The following is a 16,970-nucleotide window of genomic DNA, read 5'->3' on the forward strand; positions in this document are numbered from 1 at the left end:
TCTGTCCTTGCACTTATGCCCCACACCAGGGGGTAAACTGGTAATTGTTGTTTTTTGGTGCAGAGATTGTGGTCAGAATTAGAAATAACAGTCCCTGATATCCCCGCACGCAGACTGACAAACTTCTAATCAATGCGTTAAGTAGTGAAAGCAGGAAGCTGGAGGCCATCCATGATGCTGACCTACAAGAAGGACACATCTTTGGAAATATAATTGATGCTACAAAAAGATGACGTTATTTAAATCTGCACTTTTTTCTTGAATGGGTTTTGTAAGCCCCCTTCCCAGGTTATAGTGAAAACAGCCTTTCACTCAAAAAAACGCTGAACCTTTTTCTTATCCTTTTGTTATGCTTTTGACCCTGGCTCAAAACACGAGACAGACATATTGGCTTTGCCAATACTTTTTATATTTTTCTTAAATAGTTCTTTCTACGCTGGTCTCTCCTGCTACTAGCGTCCTAAATTCACCATCAAAACACTAGTTTGCATTTTTCAGGCCAGATGATAAAACTGTTAGGCCACTGACAATCAAAATAATAATATTTTGTAAATAATTTTTTCAGTTAAGTCCTGCCTTCTTGCTTATTTTTAATTAAGATTTCGCGTGCTTGACATCTGTGATGAATCAGTGTTCTTCGATAGTCGTTACAGAAGTACTAATCACTCACCGAGGCCTGACGTCATAGCTAATCACCTGCCCTTCTCAGTCAGTCCATTTCTTAAGTTACAAAGTGCAGTTATCTTTGGACTTCCGCTTAGGAGCTTCTAAAGCAGCGATGCCTTTGAGGTTCGAGAGGGTCAAATTGCAAGTGGGCTGAAGTATGAAGATATGTGCTTAAACCACCGATCAGCAAAGTGGGCGCTGCTCATTGACAAGTGAGAACATTCTTTGGGTATCTGCAGCACAGAACATTACAGAGGAGCTTTTCAGAAGAGGATCACAACCTGGGGAGAAAGGTACTGTTAACACTATTTACTGAGTGAAATCTCTTTGTTAATCAAGTGTTTTAATCAAGTTTGAGAACATCAAGCGGAAGTCTTATTGTGGTGTTTACGTCACGGTTGAAGAATCTGATATTGGAAGGAGTGCATTAACAGGCTCAAGACAGATGCAGTGATTGCAAGTAAAATTACTTCTCTCTTTTCCATTCCTTAACAACAGCCCAGCAGGGAGATAATGTGTCAGTCAGCAGGGGGTTCGGCAGCAGGACTGTCACTAGCAGGGCCAGCCTAGGTTTTAGGCTTAAAATAAAATAAATGAGGAGTCACTTTCATATATATATATATATATATATATTTATTTTTTATTGCAGTCAAGTACATGGAGATATGACTAATCAGTAGGTCGAAACGCGTCGGTGGTGAAGGATGGTGATTTAATCTTGACTGCAATAAAAATAAATAACTTCCTCCTGGAGTGCGGTGGTGAAGTTGCTTGCAACTGTTTGTTTTTGGATTTATGAGAGGAAATGGTCCATTCCTCACACCTGCACCAACATGAAAGAGCGCGCCAGAAGCAGGACCAGTTTGTTTTCTCATATATATATATATATATATATATATATATATATATATATATATATATATATATATATATATATGTGCACTGTTAAATGTAGTGGGGATATGAGGAAAACAGTCTGAAAATATTTTCACAAATAGAATAATGTTAATTGTAGGCAAGCAGGCGATTCTGTGGTAAACAAGCTTTCTAAGGTGAGAACAAGTCGATAGTATATAAACTGTCTACTAAAATTGTCAAAATGTGCGCATTGGAAATCTACATGTGTTAGTAACTTCACAGCAGCATTAGCATATTCCAAAAGGTGTGCCCATAAGATTGCCCTCTTAGCTCTTTGAATTTTAAGAAATTGTTAAAAAATATTTTATGTGGACGACCATTAAATATGCTTGTAGTTCAAGCGGGTTGGTTCTGATTATGGCAGCGAAAAGGATAGCCCTAGGGTGCGTGCGAATTGAGCCTTGTTGTCCCTGATTGGCACAATTCAGAAAGAATCACTTTTAGCGAGGAGTGCTCAGCTTTCATGCCTGTTCATCAATCACATGTTTTTTACTAGGAATAGGCGCCATAGAAGTGTTTCAGCTATTTTGGGGATTAAGTGATGGAAACAGCTGTCTGTTTCAGGCATGGTCCATTGTGTGTGGGGTTCAATGCATATCAATTACAGATGCAGTAAAAACGCCCCAACATATTCATACACTGGAACCTCACAAGTGAATATGCTGGCATACTCTGTAAGCAATTTGTTAGTTATTTTGTGAATGGTTATGGTAAAGACTGGCGTCCGATTACACACATACTATATACCTGCAAACACTGCCCAATGTGCCTTTGTTAATGAACCATCCTGTTGCATTTCGTTGCATTAGGCTCACAATGTTTTGATATATTGTGTGTGAACGTGATATATCTCACTGAAGAGAACAATGGGTTTATCCACAAACAGCCATATCAGAGGTGTATCTACAGCAGGTGCAGTGACACCGGAGCCCTGAGTCACTTAGACCTAATTATTGTTGTGTTTTGCTACCCACGAAGTGGTCAGTAGGCACACTTATTAGTGATTGGTCTAGGCCCATGGGACTATTGCTATGACACTGAGCCACATCCTTTAATTCATATCTGGATGTCAACAAGTGTGAAGCTCAGAGTTAGAAAAAAAGGCAGGATACTGAGATGAGACTGGCCAAATCGGAAGCAGATGAAAGTACTTACAATCTTCAGCCTCTTAAGTATCTGAATAAAGTTGACCTTCTTGTATCAACCCAGTTTGCTATCAGTGTGTTGTGATTTTTCCCACCTCCCCCACGACAGCATCACACCTAGCCACTGTGTCTCACTTCACAGGCAGTCCAATTTGGTTACCATTGATAAATTGCTGAAGGGTCCAACCTAATTCCAAGAGCAGGAAATCTTAACAACTTTTTAGCAAGATAACTATGTCTATCAATTCCACTGAGACTCAATGTATGTCAATTTATTTTATGCATACATACTGGAAACTTTGTATGGATCTGGCCATCCAGGATCTACATTCGAAACCCCAGATTTAATAGGTTCAACATCTCCATTGCCATTATTTATTCCATCCTCAGTATATGATTTTTCCAAACATAGGCACTCACTTCATAATGCAGGCGGCAGCCCCTTGTGTCATCCTGTGAGAAATTATCTACTTCAAAATTTTCTGTTTTTGTTTAGACTGAATTAGCACTTCTCTATGACATTTGAATTTTCTACATGAGGTGAACAGTCCTGCAGGGCCCAAAAACGTTTCTAGTAGTTTCTGCTAGAGCTCTACTGGAAGTAGGAAGACATTTTTCCAACTCACAGCAGGGACTCTCCCTGAATCCAGTACCTCTTTGGGCCTCCAGGACTAAGGCGTTGTCTGCTTGCTGATCACTGCACTTAGTGAAAAGTGTGTATATCTCCAAGTCACACACAAGTGGAAAGGAGAGACTGTTAAGATCAATACCTTCTGGGCCATTTAGAGTTTTAGGAGGTAGATCACCACTACAAATCTGAGTGCTGCTGCACACTAAACCTGTAATTCCTCCACTGTATTTACAGTCAGAGGAAGCATTAGCCTACAAAGATGGAGCCTCAGATGGCTCCACAGGCGTAATCCTTTGATCTGACACCACATTGCCACACCACCATAAGGCCACTGTGACAGCAACCCTGGCCTATCTCAGGCATGGTAAATGTCAGCCTTTTTCCCCACCTGGGAATGGAAAAGGCACAGCGGCCCGACGCATTGGTAGATTTCCCTTGGCGCATCAGGGCTATGGACATCGTTGTCTTAAGAAACAAGAAAAAATGCCTAACAGATGCCCACTTGCCAAAGTTCAGTGCCTTCAGTGGAGTTGCCACACAGTGAACTCCGGTGACCGTAGAGATACCCCTGCCTGTTTGGCGGGGATCTTTAAATTTGGTGGGTCATACTCCAGCAGGGAAGGAGAGGCCATGGCCTTTTCTGTCCTGGAGGAATGATTGGCCATTCAGAAGAAACTAAATGACCTTGCTAGTTACCAAAACAATCTTAGTACTTGATTTCATATTCATGATTTGATAACTTGCTTCTCAGCTTAATGGAACTTTGCCTTGTTCGAATTATTGTTTTTGTGTTTTACTGAAATGACTGAGATGGTTACCACAAACCTTTTACTGACCTCACTGTATAAATATAACATATATTGAGTCACTTACAGAAATAATATTTATCTGTATGTCGAATTAACTCATCGATTTGACTAATGTCACTGAGATCCGCTAGTAGGTTTAATGGACAATTTACAAGGCTTTGCAGGTATTAAGTCCAATAATTGTTATTCTGTTGCTTTTTCCTTTTTCCAAATTACCCTGATGCTCATTTCAATTTGTATGCACCATATACATTTGCAAATTTATAAATTAATTAATTCCAAAGTCAATCTTTATTCAAATGTTATATTGAAGGGTTGTAAGTTTGGCTGTGTTTTTGGCTCATATTTAGGACACAGTTCGGGCATTATTGTCAAGATTGCGGTATGCCATAATCAATAGGATGTTGGAGCTAGTGTAATTATGTAAAAGTGAATTGTCAGAACAAGGATTTGAACTGTGGGCTTCATTTGAAAAAAATCTACACTTTTAGCCCTTAATAATGATTAAGGACTACATTTCCCAACAAGCACTAGTATTCTTGGGCATAGAAAATATGTGAAATATTTGTGAAACATAAAAACGACTGTTATATATTCTATGACCAAGATCATACTGCAGGCGAAACACGTTGACCTTTTCTTGCTTTATATCAACTTGGTGTGCCGTTCATAACTTCTTTTTGCTGGATTTTGATTAGAGAAGTCGGAAAACGTGATTTGTTTATAACTTTTGATTCAATCCATGAACTTGATCACAATTTAGTAAATGGGTGAAACAGGAAATGTTTTCCCATTTTAGCTCCCCGAGGAAATGTTCCTGAGGTCTATACCCAGTATCAAACTACACCAAACGTAGAACGAAAGCGAAACATTACTCAGAATGTGTACTATCCTTGGTTTAATGTAAATCTGTTAATTCGTTTTTGAGATATTTTAATTTTGCAAAGTCGAGAAGGGGATTTTAAAGAGTTAACACTATTGAACATCTCTGCCTTTTGGAATTTGCAAATAATGTGCGAGCCCAGGTGTTGTGAAAAATAAAACAAATAATTGGAGGATGGCGGCTTTTCTCCAGTTGTCCCTTTTGAACCAGCAGGAGCACAGCAGATCTGAGAAACGGGATTAGTTGCTAAAAAAGATCCTCATGTTGCTGTCTTTATAGGATTTAGCATTTCCAGTGTCATATGTTTTAGAAAAAAACCTATAAGGGCAGGGTAGGCACACCCTGACCCACAGGGCAAAGAGTATGACTCCCTTAACTTTATTTTTTTTTAAAGTCATGGGATTCGCAAGTAACAAATCTAGCACCTGAAATGACAACTGTGGTTCATGTTATACTCTCATTATTGCTGTGCTCGACCCCCATTTCGGATGCTGAGAACTAGAGAGTCAGAAATCCAACTTGTGATCCCTTTGCAAGCTTCTGGATGCAAAACTTGCTGTCTGTTAATTAATAATAAGATGTGTATCGAAAAAAAACTAAAAAAGGAAAGGCCTGGCTAAAGGGCAAGCACCATGGACCAAACCTTGGTCAACAGGAACAGTCCAGGCCTTGTGCCCAACCACCCCTTCTTGTGGTGGCCAAGGTATATGTTCAACCCTTGCTGCAAACAGCTGAAGGCCGTGCACAGCCAAGGGTTGTTAAGTAACTACTTCCTAAACAAATCAGTGAAATTGACTGAAAATAGCACAGTTAAAAACTGATGTATGATTCTGACTCAAACACCTAAAAGCCAGTAATGGTTATCAATGTGCACACACCATGACTACAAGCATCTGCAATGCTCTAAACACTAGTTTATTAATGGCACATAAACACAAAAAAACAGGAAACCAACATCCTGGGTGGTATGAGTAATTTTATGTGTTGTGTGCACGGTGATAACCATAACTGGTGACTTTCATGGATTTTACGTGTTTGAGCCAGAACCATAACTCTTCTTTTCACTGTCTTTTTGTAGGATATAGATCCAGATATAGATCTATATCTAGGTATAAATGTAGCTATAGATATAGATATAAAAGAGGATACATATAAATGGAACTATAGACAAAGATATAGATACAGTGTTGTTACTGTATCGATGATTCAATTTGAAATACAGATAGGGTGAAAATGTAGATCCGAAATTCTGGTGGTATACGTCTATGGTGGCATCTCTTCAAGTTAGAAGAAGAGGTGATACCTTGTCGCAAGATTGCCTTGACCCTTCGAAGCTTCTCCCAATTCAGAGGCCCATTTTTGAAGATATTGTCATTATATTGTTCTTAATGATATTTAGAGTTTCATGATAGAGCTTGGGATATTCACTTTTGCCTTTTCAACTTTTCTGTCAACTAATATGCATCATATTCAAGAGAGCAATATTTTGTGAACACATATTAAAAGTGGCAGAGCTACAGACATGGATAACCTGTGTCCACTGTTTTGTGTGTATTTCTATAACAACATAAAATTCACACTAGAGATCCCATAATTGGCTATTTTCTGCCTCAGGCTTTAATATATGCACAGTGGTAACCTGATTGCTAATCAATAATTGCCCTTTGGATCAAATTATTTCTGCCTCCCACATATTTTTGACTGAACATTTCAAGAAGCATATTTTGCAGCCCTCTTTAACCTTACTGAAAGCTGTTCTGATGGACTGCTAATTAAACCAAACTTGGAGTTAATTGATAGTAAATATGCTCAAAGGTTTTCCATAAACTAGTAGAGCAATAAATCCTCTATGTAGCAGACAAAGTTCTATCCCATTTTTTTATATTGGTGAACACTATCACCTCTCCAGCTGTCAGGCACACCACATGTTGTCTTGGTTTCATTACTGGCAGTGGTCCTCCATGTGGTCCAAAGCATCTGGAGTGTTTTGCTTCTTACTTAATGTAACAAAATCCTATAAGGTGGACTGTAGAATACCTGGCCTCAAACCTGGATAAGCAGTACACACACTTGCAAACATAGCCACTTGCTTCTTTTGCAAACCCACTCTAAAATAGTTCAAGTTTTACAAATCTTTAAGATGTTTTAAGAAGTTCATAACAGTACACCAAACTGTCCTGTAATCCTTTACGTAAAAGAGATTCAATCAACTTGATTTAATATGTTCTTTCAGTCACAAAATATGTCTCTGAGAGCAAAAACCTACCTGACACATTTCTATAACACGTTTTATCCATTAGATGAGACTGACCGAGGATGCCTTTTTTAACTTTAAGCAAAATTGGCTAAACCACACCACTTTAAATAGACATAGGAAAGCACATCCATGGTTATATTGTTAAGCATTTTCACCACTAATTTCGGATGCAACCCTTGTCGGTTTTGCCTGAGTGCCTCGATAAATTTTGAAATCCTATGATCTCAAATCTCTCTCAGAGACTTAGGATAGCTCTATGTCTGTTCTTCTTTACATCGACTGGAATGAAATGGAAACATTTTGAAACAATGTCTACTTCAATGTAATATGATACACCATGTCTGGAGAGGCATTACAAATCAGTTTGGGCATCCAAGGGATGTCACAAAGTGTAGTTTGGTTCAAAATACAACATCTGACTTTGAAATGAATCTTTACCAGTTTAAAACATCTACTACAGGATTTCATATTGCATAAACATACATCTAGTATAGGACGCTATTTGTCAAAGAAGAGGAGATCTTATTATTGAAATTGCCAATAGGAACTTGGGGACATATGTATCATGCATTTTACCAGTCTCAAATGGCCCAATTCGCAGAATGGAAAAATGCACTTTAGTATGTATGAATTCCAATTTGTGATTCAGTAACATGTTACCGAATCGCAATTTGGAATTGCCAATGGATTCCAATTCGGTATTCGGAAGGGGTGTGTTCTGGGCTTCCTTCTTAATACCGAATCGCAGAGGTATGAAGGGGTGTTCTGTGACTTAAATATGGCCACCTATTTCAAATAGATGGAAAACCATTCTTAAATAGGAAGGGGTTCCGGAGGACCCATTCCCCTTTGTGAATGCATGTTAAAACGTTTTTTAAGAGCAGGCATTGGTCACACGAACCACTATCTAATCCTAAAAAATGAAACTTTTCATTTTTCTTTTTAAATACACCCTGTTTCCTTTCAAGGAAAACGGGCTTCTTTAAAAAAAAAAAAGATTGCTTTATTTAAAAGCAGTGAGGACATGGTGGTCTGCTGACCCCAGAAGGCCACCATCCCTGTGATTTTTGCATTTTCTAATGGCCGTAGTTCTGCTTTAGGATATAGAAACCTTGCTTTGTCAAGCAGCTCCAATAGTTAATAATTACAAAATGATCATTCTTTATGCCTGAAAATTTGAAGTATGGGATAACCCTCATGGTGAACACCGATCATGTACCTTTCCTTGCAGGTTCACAGGATTTAATGTTAAATCTTGAAAGGGCAAACCCAATTTTGCAGACAATAAAATAGCAAACCCCCCCTTTCCTAGAGTCAAAGTTGCGACGCCAGCTCGCAGAGTACATGGTAGCACCTAGGACCAAAATACCTCTTTACCTACTCTGAGATCCACCCCTGTCACTGATGAAAGTGGGACTAAAAAGTCTAGAGGAACATACTACTCAGCCTTATCTTTTGTTTGTAAGAAAGGTGCATTAGGATGGTGATGGGTGTTTACACCTGTTCTTTGATCAACAGGTATACTTACTGTAAGTAAGCACATAGGAAAGTTGCCATTTTCATATATTTAATGGAAATCACCAGTATGGCCTTTGATGAGGCAGAAGATGGCAAGGATAAAATGGCAAAAAGTGTAATAAAAGCACAGTCAAGAAGTGGGATCAAATACTTTTTCCTCCCTTTCACTTCCTGAATGAGGCTTACCATACCCGGTGCTCATTTCGTATTCTATAGGCACCATATACACTTCTTTCATTTGCCTGTACTTTTGGTTCCCAAATAAAAGAAGTGAATGACTTCAGTAGTTATGTGAATACCTTTAAAGTTTCACCTTTCTTGGTACTTAACTCTTTTTCCTTGCATACCGGGCCAACTATTTGACACTTCCCTGGAATACTTATTTGTTTGATACACTCTGAGTTACATCGAGGAGAAAAGCTCTTCAAACTCAATTTGTTGTAAGAGGATGGACAAACATCATAATGCATAACTCACTTTTGTACTTGATCTAAGACTTGGACATCAGTTGCTAAGACTGTGTTTGGGTCTACCACTAGGGAGAGAAGCAGAGCCATAGAGCTGGGTTGGACATTTATCCCATTGGGCATTTCCCTGCTGACTGAAGCTGTTATTTTTTTTTAAAGTTTTTATTGAACAGAGATGACATACATTATACATTGCAAAATAAGAAAAATATACTTTTGACACTGCAGCATCTGCTCCCTAATCACACTTTACAGCTAACAAGCTTAAACAGTGCACCTTGGTTGTATCTCACATCAAATTCCTAATGTACAATAACTTTAAACACCAAAATAAAAAGTAACCTAAGAACCTGATTTTGAAGTCCAGAGGTCAAATAAAGTGAGCATATGCTAAAGTGAACGCATGCATAAGTGAACAAATGCTAAAGTGCTAAATAAGCAGGTGCTGAAGAACACATGTGCTAAAGGGATAGATCTAATGCCACATAAGGAACACTGACACTAGCAATAGGTTTGAGGGATAAAACTATAATGCCAGATCACTGACATAAAGTACCAGAGCCCAGACAAAGTGAGCACCTACCAAACATACAGAGCTACTCGAAATCCAGAAAGAAGGCTCTTGTAAACTTCCCATCCTTCCCAGAAGTACCAGGTTTCTAGATAATTCTGCAAACCAGAAATGAGGAAAATCCAATAAAAAAACATTGGTGCCTATCTCTGCACTAATAACGTGAACCTGTGCTAAAGTGGCAACAAAGTAAGGAGACATGGGATGACAACTAATACCTCAAGCATTAGTGTACCAATACTGATCCCGTATCCCGAGTTAGCTAGTAAGACACAGCCCCCACAAATTGTGTAATTGTATTGTCAAAGTAGTGCCATAAAGCCAGGAATTTCTTTAAACCCACCACCCTCTTGGCATAATCCACGTCAAACTTTCTTGTTCTAAGCAATTGCTTCAGCCAGTCTGCATATGATGGAACCCTTTCTATATGCCAGAATTGTTAAATCAGTGAATGACCGATAGAAAGTGCAATTGAAAATAATATTTGTGCTGATTTACTCTGCCTAATAAAGCCAAAGTGAACCAAGTATGCAATCCTTTGTGAAAAATACAACATCCTTTTAAAATTAGCTGCCCTTAAGGCCTTGTGGCCTTAAAGTGTTATCGTTTGCCAACCATACTCAGAGAACCGACATTGCGTAGCCTCCCCAGTTTTCTTTAGGTAAGCGGTCAGGTGCTTCTGCACCCCTTGGTTGCATAACAGCCTGTACCAGTTCCCAATGTCCAAAAGTTTGGACTTAAAAAGTGCCCGCAGCACAGGATGAATGTCTTGAAAAGGATCCTGGTAGTGAGACCTCAAAAAATGGGGAATTTGTTGAAAAGCAAGGAAGAATTGCTTACAAGAATCCCCATACTGTGCACAAATGTCCTGCCATGTCATACATTTACCCTAGAGCTGGAACTCTACCAGCTCCTCAAACCCAGAGAGGTATCAATATCTAACCAGAGAGGGTGGGATTAGCAAGTCCACTTACCTGGCCTCATTGAGATTCAGGAGTGTGTAGCTCGATATAATGTGATTCCAATGATAAAATACTATCAGGCGGGCACTCCAGCACCGTATTAGCTTCTATCTAGTTTTTATTCGGTAGTTTCGGGACCTTGATATAAACCGGAAGCCGGGTTTCAGTGCCCTCCATCATTGTAACTAAAAAGAACAAACCAAACGTTACTTCATTAGCGAGTGCTCTCACCAGAATATCTAGGAGAGCTGCCTCATAAGAAGTCTGGATAAGGGGGAGGGCCAACCCTCCCAACCCTCCCTGTGCGATCTCAAGTTGAAGTACTAAGTACTTAAACCTAGGTGTTTTTCTGTTCCACACAAACTATTAGAACATTGTGTCAATATCTCTTGTTTATTTTAATGGGGATATTCAAAAATAAAAACAGTAATAGTGGGAGATAGACATTTTAATAAGGGCCACTCCTCCTATCATAGTCAGTGGGAGGAGAGTCCATCTATCTAAGAGCCCCTTTGTTTATGAAACATTGGGACATAATTGAATTGAAACAGCTGAGAAAAGTTGTTGGCCACATAAATCCCTAGATATCAAATAGGGGCTTGGGACTGAGCTTGAACCTGAAGGGAAAGAGGAAGACTGCTAACGGGAGTGTTAAAGAGAAGCAACTATGGTTTTTCTTTAAATTAGTTTGTAGCCCCCTATATCTTGTAACTGCGCAAACACATCCAACGCCCTCTGGACATTCACACTGCCAGGCTTCAAAAGAGCATGGCATCACTGGCAAACATTTTTAATTTTGGCATTCCAGAAATAGGGCCTCAATAGCCTGATTGGCCCTGATCATAATCGCAAGAGGTAAAAAGAAAATAAGATAGGAGAAAGGGGAATCCCTGCTGGGTACCCTTATTGATGTCAACTGATTCTGTTACTGAGAATTGACAAATACCTTGGCTTGGGCACCTTGATATAGCTTCACAAGCATATTAATAGAATGAGACGGAAAGCCACATTTCTCTTAATCTGCGTTAAAACTGACTGGGGAATATAAATTTAAATCCCGGGGATTCTTTCCTTTCTTTAAAAAACGAACTATGGTAGATTCCCTAAATGGATGGGCAATCTCGCTACCTTCTTTAACAGAATTGAACAAGTCAATCAGAAAAGGTAAAAGATCCATAGCAGTGATTTTCAAAAATGTGCCTGGAAAGCCATCATTGCTAGCCACCTTCCCATTTGCCATAGTGGCAAGAGCCTCCTGTACTTCCTTTATGGATATAATAAAAATTAGCTTTTCAGACTGAGAACTTGACAATCGCAAGAAACTAATTGACTAAAGATAGTCTGATAGCTCCAACCAGGTAGTATGAAAACCAGTCTCATACTACTGCTGCAAGAACAATTCAGAGAACTTAACTGTACTGAAAGCTATTTCTCCCGTAATCAGACTTACTAGTTCCCTGACCATTGAGGCTTCCTGCCAGACCCGAGAGGACCAGGCAAGACATTTTCGAATTTGCATCTTCATACAATCTCTGCTGGTATGCGCTTGAACTCTCCATTTCGAATAGTGTAAAATAATCCCTCAGTTTTTGCTTAGCTTTACAAGATTCTCATCTTTTGGAAGGGTTCTACGATACCTCATATTAGCCCACGAAGCTAGTTCGACAGCCAATTGAAGCAAGGTTATTTGCCTTCTAAGATTCTTGAATTGCCAAGCCTGATGGGCAATTATGTGACCCTTGCTTCTGCCTTATAAGATGCCCAGACTATAAAAATCGACCCTTTGCCCCTATTTATCAAAAAGAAATCCCAAATTGCCAGCGAGCCATGCCTCATCGGATAATAGTGACCGGACCAGTTGCCACCTAGAACTCTCGCCCCTTAATGCCTCAGTCTCAATCCCTCAATCATGATGGAGACCAATGAGTGATCAGAAAAATAATTGACCCATATATCAGAATCTGCCACCACCTTTTCTTTGATCCGGTAGTCCATAAAGTTTACCAAGTTCGAGCTAGGAGGACGAGGGCTGCGATTTGCTCTTGCGACAATTTACCCTGCACATTTCTTAGCTTTTTGTGCCAAAGCAGAGTTACCCAAGTTTCCTGCAGTGCCCCCAGACTTGAAATATTTCCTCGTTTTATTATTTATTGTTTTGTTACCTTACGACTTAATTTAGTTTTATACCTTACAAAGTGGACGAGTAGGTGGCAAAAATAGAGTCAAGGCCAGCAATAATTAGCAGTAATAATAGCAAGCTGTTAGACGTCATGTAGGGAAGCAGGCAAAAATAGCAGAGACAATGAAATAGCAGCAAGGGGCAAACACCAGTGACCTCCCCTGGGGGAATGACCAGATAAAGACAAGTTAATTCATTAAATAGTAGATGGCCAAAGGGGGAGCCCCAATTGCTGCTTATGCTAGCCTTACTCGGCTGCCCTAATGCAAAGTCCAAGGGCAAAAGCCAGAGACCTTCCCTTGGAAAATGACCAGGATAAAAGCAAGTTCAGTCACCACTCAATAGATGCCCAAAGTGAAGCCCTGTTGCTGTTCATGCTAGCCTGATTAGCTGCCCTCATGCAAGATCCAAGGGAAGACCCGGACATACAGCTGCCTATTTTTGTAGCTTCCCGAGCTGCTGCACCGATGGCAACCCAAGAAATATAGCAGTCGGCTTCTTCACACGAGGGACCTTCAGAGCGTCACTTCAAACGACCGATTCAGCTTCCATGCCACCTATCACCTCATCCGTTAGCCATCAGCGTCCACATAATAGATTACAGATGCAGCAACATAGGTTTCCTCTCTGTGTCTCTCCGTGCCTCAACTCACTCCCCAGAAGTGAATGTGGAATGAACATAGCATGACTGATGGTGGAGGGGTGACAGTCACCTCAGCAGCAGAACATGCGGGATCCGCCCGCTGCCCTTGGACCACTGCCATGACTGAAGCTGTGGAAGGCTGGTTTTATAGATCGAGGGATGCCCCATTGGTCTCCCGTTTCCTGGGCTTCATGGAAATAGACAAAAGGCAAAGAGAAGTCGGGGGGGGGCACGAGAGCATGAAAAATAGAGAAAGAGAGCGAAAGACCATGAGAAAGAGATAGTGAGGGGCGAATAAACAAATGGAAAAAGAAAGGAAGTGAGCGGGATGATTTGAGCAATTTGCCAGGGCTTCTTATAGTTTCCAGTCCAGACCTAGACAGGAGGAACTTGACAGAGCCTTCCTCCTTGAATGGGATATGTGCTGAAAACATGGACAAAAAAACAATGTGATACATAAAAATATTTTTCAAATAATCCTGAGGCAAAGGCGCTTTCTCATAAGGCCTTTTTTTGCATTGATCAGGACTACGCAGTCTAAGAAAAAGCACAATGGTAACCTAACTTGAAAACCCTCTGTTGATGCTTTTCATTCATTTTTCATCATATATGATATATACTATACTATTAAGATAGTGACTCATCCAGCATTGCCAAAGCAGTGAGTCATTGCATTGCAAAGAACCTCCCTTGAAACTATATATTGTTAAAAAAAATCAATGTGAAATGTCGTTTATCTTCCAGCTCACCAGCTCTTCGTTCCAAACACTCTGACTTAACAATGCCCATTGAAGGAAATATGTTCAACACAAGGTCATTCCTTTATAATCTTGAGGCAGGCTGATTTTGCAGGCTGCCTAGGGCACCTCCAGTTCAGTCAAACTTTAATATATCACTGTCTATGAAACACCCTGGATTTTTTTCGAAAGCTTAGTCTTGGCTTATGTGAAATGCCTTAAGGAATTTAAATCTCTTTCATACACCGTAGAAGGAAATGGAAGTATACATCCTGGCAACTGACAGGGTACCTTTAAGAAAGAATTCAGTGTAACAAGATGAATAGACTTTGACAGACCTGCTGTCCTAACAAAAAGTTTATCAGTGTCTCGGTGGAAAAGAGATGTCCTTCTCCACAAAGATATGCAAACAAGAAAAGACACAGCGAGAGGTTCACATAGAATTTCAATTAAGCACAGCACAGAGCCATAGTTGGTGGTTGGCTGAGCTTTCTTGCACACAAATTAAAGCCTGCCGCAATCATTTTAACAAGAGCAACACTTAGTAATCTGAAACTGGTGTAGTGTTTAGGTCTTTCCATGGATCAAGTATGACCCTTCCAGGGAGGTTTTGCAGAGTTCATCTCCAGGAAAATATTGAAATAAAAGTGCCTGAAACTATTTTAGAGCTTGACTTTGCAGAAAAGATCAGGACTAAGGGCCAGATGTATTGTACATTTTTGTGATCGCAAAAATGCATATTGGTATGTATTCATTGCAATTTGCGATTCGGTAACCAGTTACCGAATTGCAAATTGGAATCCCGACTACATACCGATTCGGTATTAGAAAGGGGCGTGTCAAGAGCGTAGGAATGTTTTGTGACTGAAATGAGTTTGCAAAACATTTGTATTTTACCTCCTACTTCAAGTAGGTGGTAACCCATTCGCAAATGGGAAGGGGTGCCCTTTGTGAATGTATGCAAAAACATTTTTTAAGCACAGACAGTGGTCCCACGGACCACTGCCTACTCTTAAAAATTAAAAGAAAACTTTAAATTTTTCTTTTTTGAACGCATCCTGTTTTCCCTTAAGGAAAACGGGCTGCATTAAAAAAAAAAAGATTGCTTTATTTAAAAATAATCACAGACATCGTGGTCTGCTGAGCCCAGCAGGCCACCATCCCTGTGATTATACCCATTCACAATACATCGCAAATTGCGACCTACCTCATGAATTTTAATGAGGTAGGTCGATTTGCAAGCCATTAGGAGTCGCTAAATGAAACACCTGGAGTTTCATACATACAAATAGCGATTACCTAATTGCGTTTCACAAAATAGCGCAATTAGTTAATCGCTATTGGTAAAATGGATACATCTGGCCCTAAGTCTCTGGGGATTTAGGGCCAGGTGTAGCAATTTCCGATTTTGCAGATCGGAAATTGCGAGTCGGTGCGACTGGCAATTTCCAATTCGCAAAATCGGATGTAGTAAAGTGTCTCAGACACCGACTGCGAGTCGCTATGGGGTCGCAAAGACCCACCTCATTAACATTAATGAAGTGGGTCTCATTTTGCGACCCCATAGCCAGTCCCTGCACTCACAGGGATGGTGGCCTGCTGAAGTCAGCAGACCTCCATGTCTGTGACTGCTTTTTAAATAAAGCAGTTTTTAAATTTATTTTGTAGCCCGTTTTCCTTAAATGAAAACGAGTTGCAAAATAAAAAAAATAACGAAACCTTTTGGTTTCGGTTTTTCAGAGTAGGCAGTGGTCCATTGGACCCCTTCCCTTTTGCGAATGGGTTACCACCAGTGTGACACTGGTGGTAACTGCGAATTGCTTTGCGACCGCATTTGCGGTCACAAAGCAATTTAGCATAGCTATGCGAGTCGCAAATAGGAAGGGAACACTCCTTCCTATTTGCGAATCGCATTCACAATTTGCGAGTCGGTACCGACTCGCAAATTGTGAATGTGCATTGCAAAAGGCATTTTGCATGGCACAAACTGCGATTTTCGCAGTTTGCACCATGCAAAATGCTTTCTACATCTGGCCCTTAGTCACAGAAATTGACGGTGAGGCCCAATTTGTGAGGCCACTGATGCTGATCTGTGTGATAATGTGCAGATTACAAATTTAAATCCCAGCACGGCTGACCCAGCCTTCCATCCTTCTGAAGTCATTAAATTGATTACAATGGAATTGTGGAATATTAACCCTGGAACATACAGGCCCTCATTCTGACCCTGGCGGTCGGCGGAGAGACGGTAGTCGGACCGCGAACAGACCGGCGGTATTAAAAATGGCATTCTGACCGTGGCGGTCCCCGCCGCGACCGACCGCTACTTCTCCACTCCGACCGCCGCGGCGGTCATGACCGCGGGGCTGGAGTTTGCGCACTCCGGCCCGGCGGTCGTCCCAAGACCGCCAAGGGTATTATGACCCTGCCTACCGCCGCGGTTTCTTGCGGGCGGGAACCGCCGTGCGAACCATGGCGGTAAGCACTATCGGGGCCAGGGAATTCCTTCCCTGGCACTGATAGGGGTCTCCCCCACCCCCCACTACCCACCCGAGTCCTCCCCCCACACCCTCCACCCCCCTGC

At 40.7% G+C, this 16,970-nt stretch overlaps 1 protein-coding gene across 1 annotated transcript in view; it reads left to right on the forward strand.

Annotated features, from left to right (window-relative positions):
- Positions 1 to 914: 914 nt before the first annotated feature.
- The window catches only part of KCNMB2 (potassium calcium-activated channel subfamily M regulatory beta subunit 2), a 471,865-nt gene continuing 455,809 nt past the window's right edge, over positions 915 to 16,970 (forward strand). The window contains exon 1 of the mRNA XM_069213068.1: positions 915 to 959. The gene's annotated coding sequence lies outside the window, so the exon portion shown is untranslated. The remainder of the gene's footprint in view (positions 960 to 16,970) is intronic.

Source organism: Pleurodeles waltl, chromosome 11, assembly GCF_031143425.1.
Source record: "Pleurodeles waltl isolate 20211129_DDA chromosome 11, aPleWal1.hap1.20221129, whole genome shotgun sequence".
Taxonomy (NCBI): Eukaryota; Metazoa; Chordata; class Amphibia; order Caudata; family Salamandridae; genus Pleurodeles; species Pleurodeles waltl.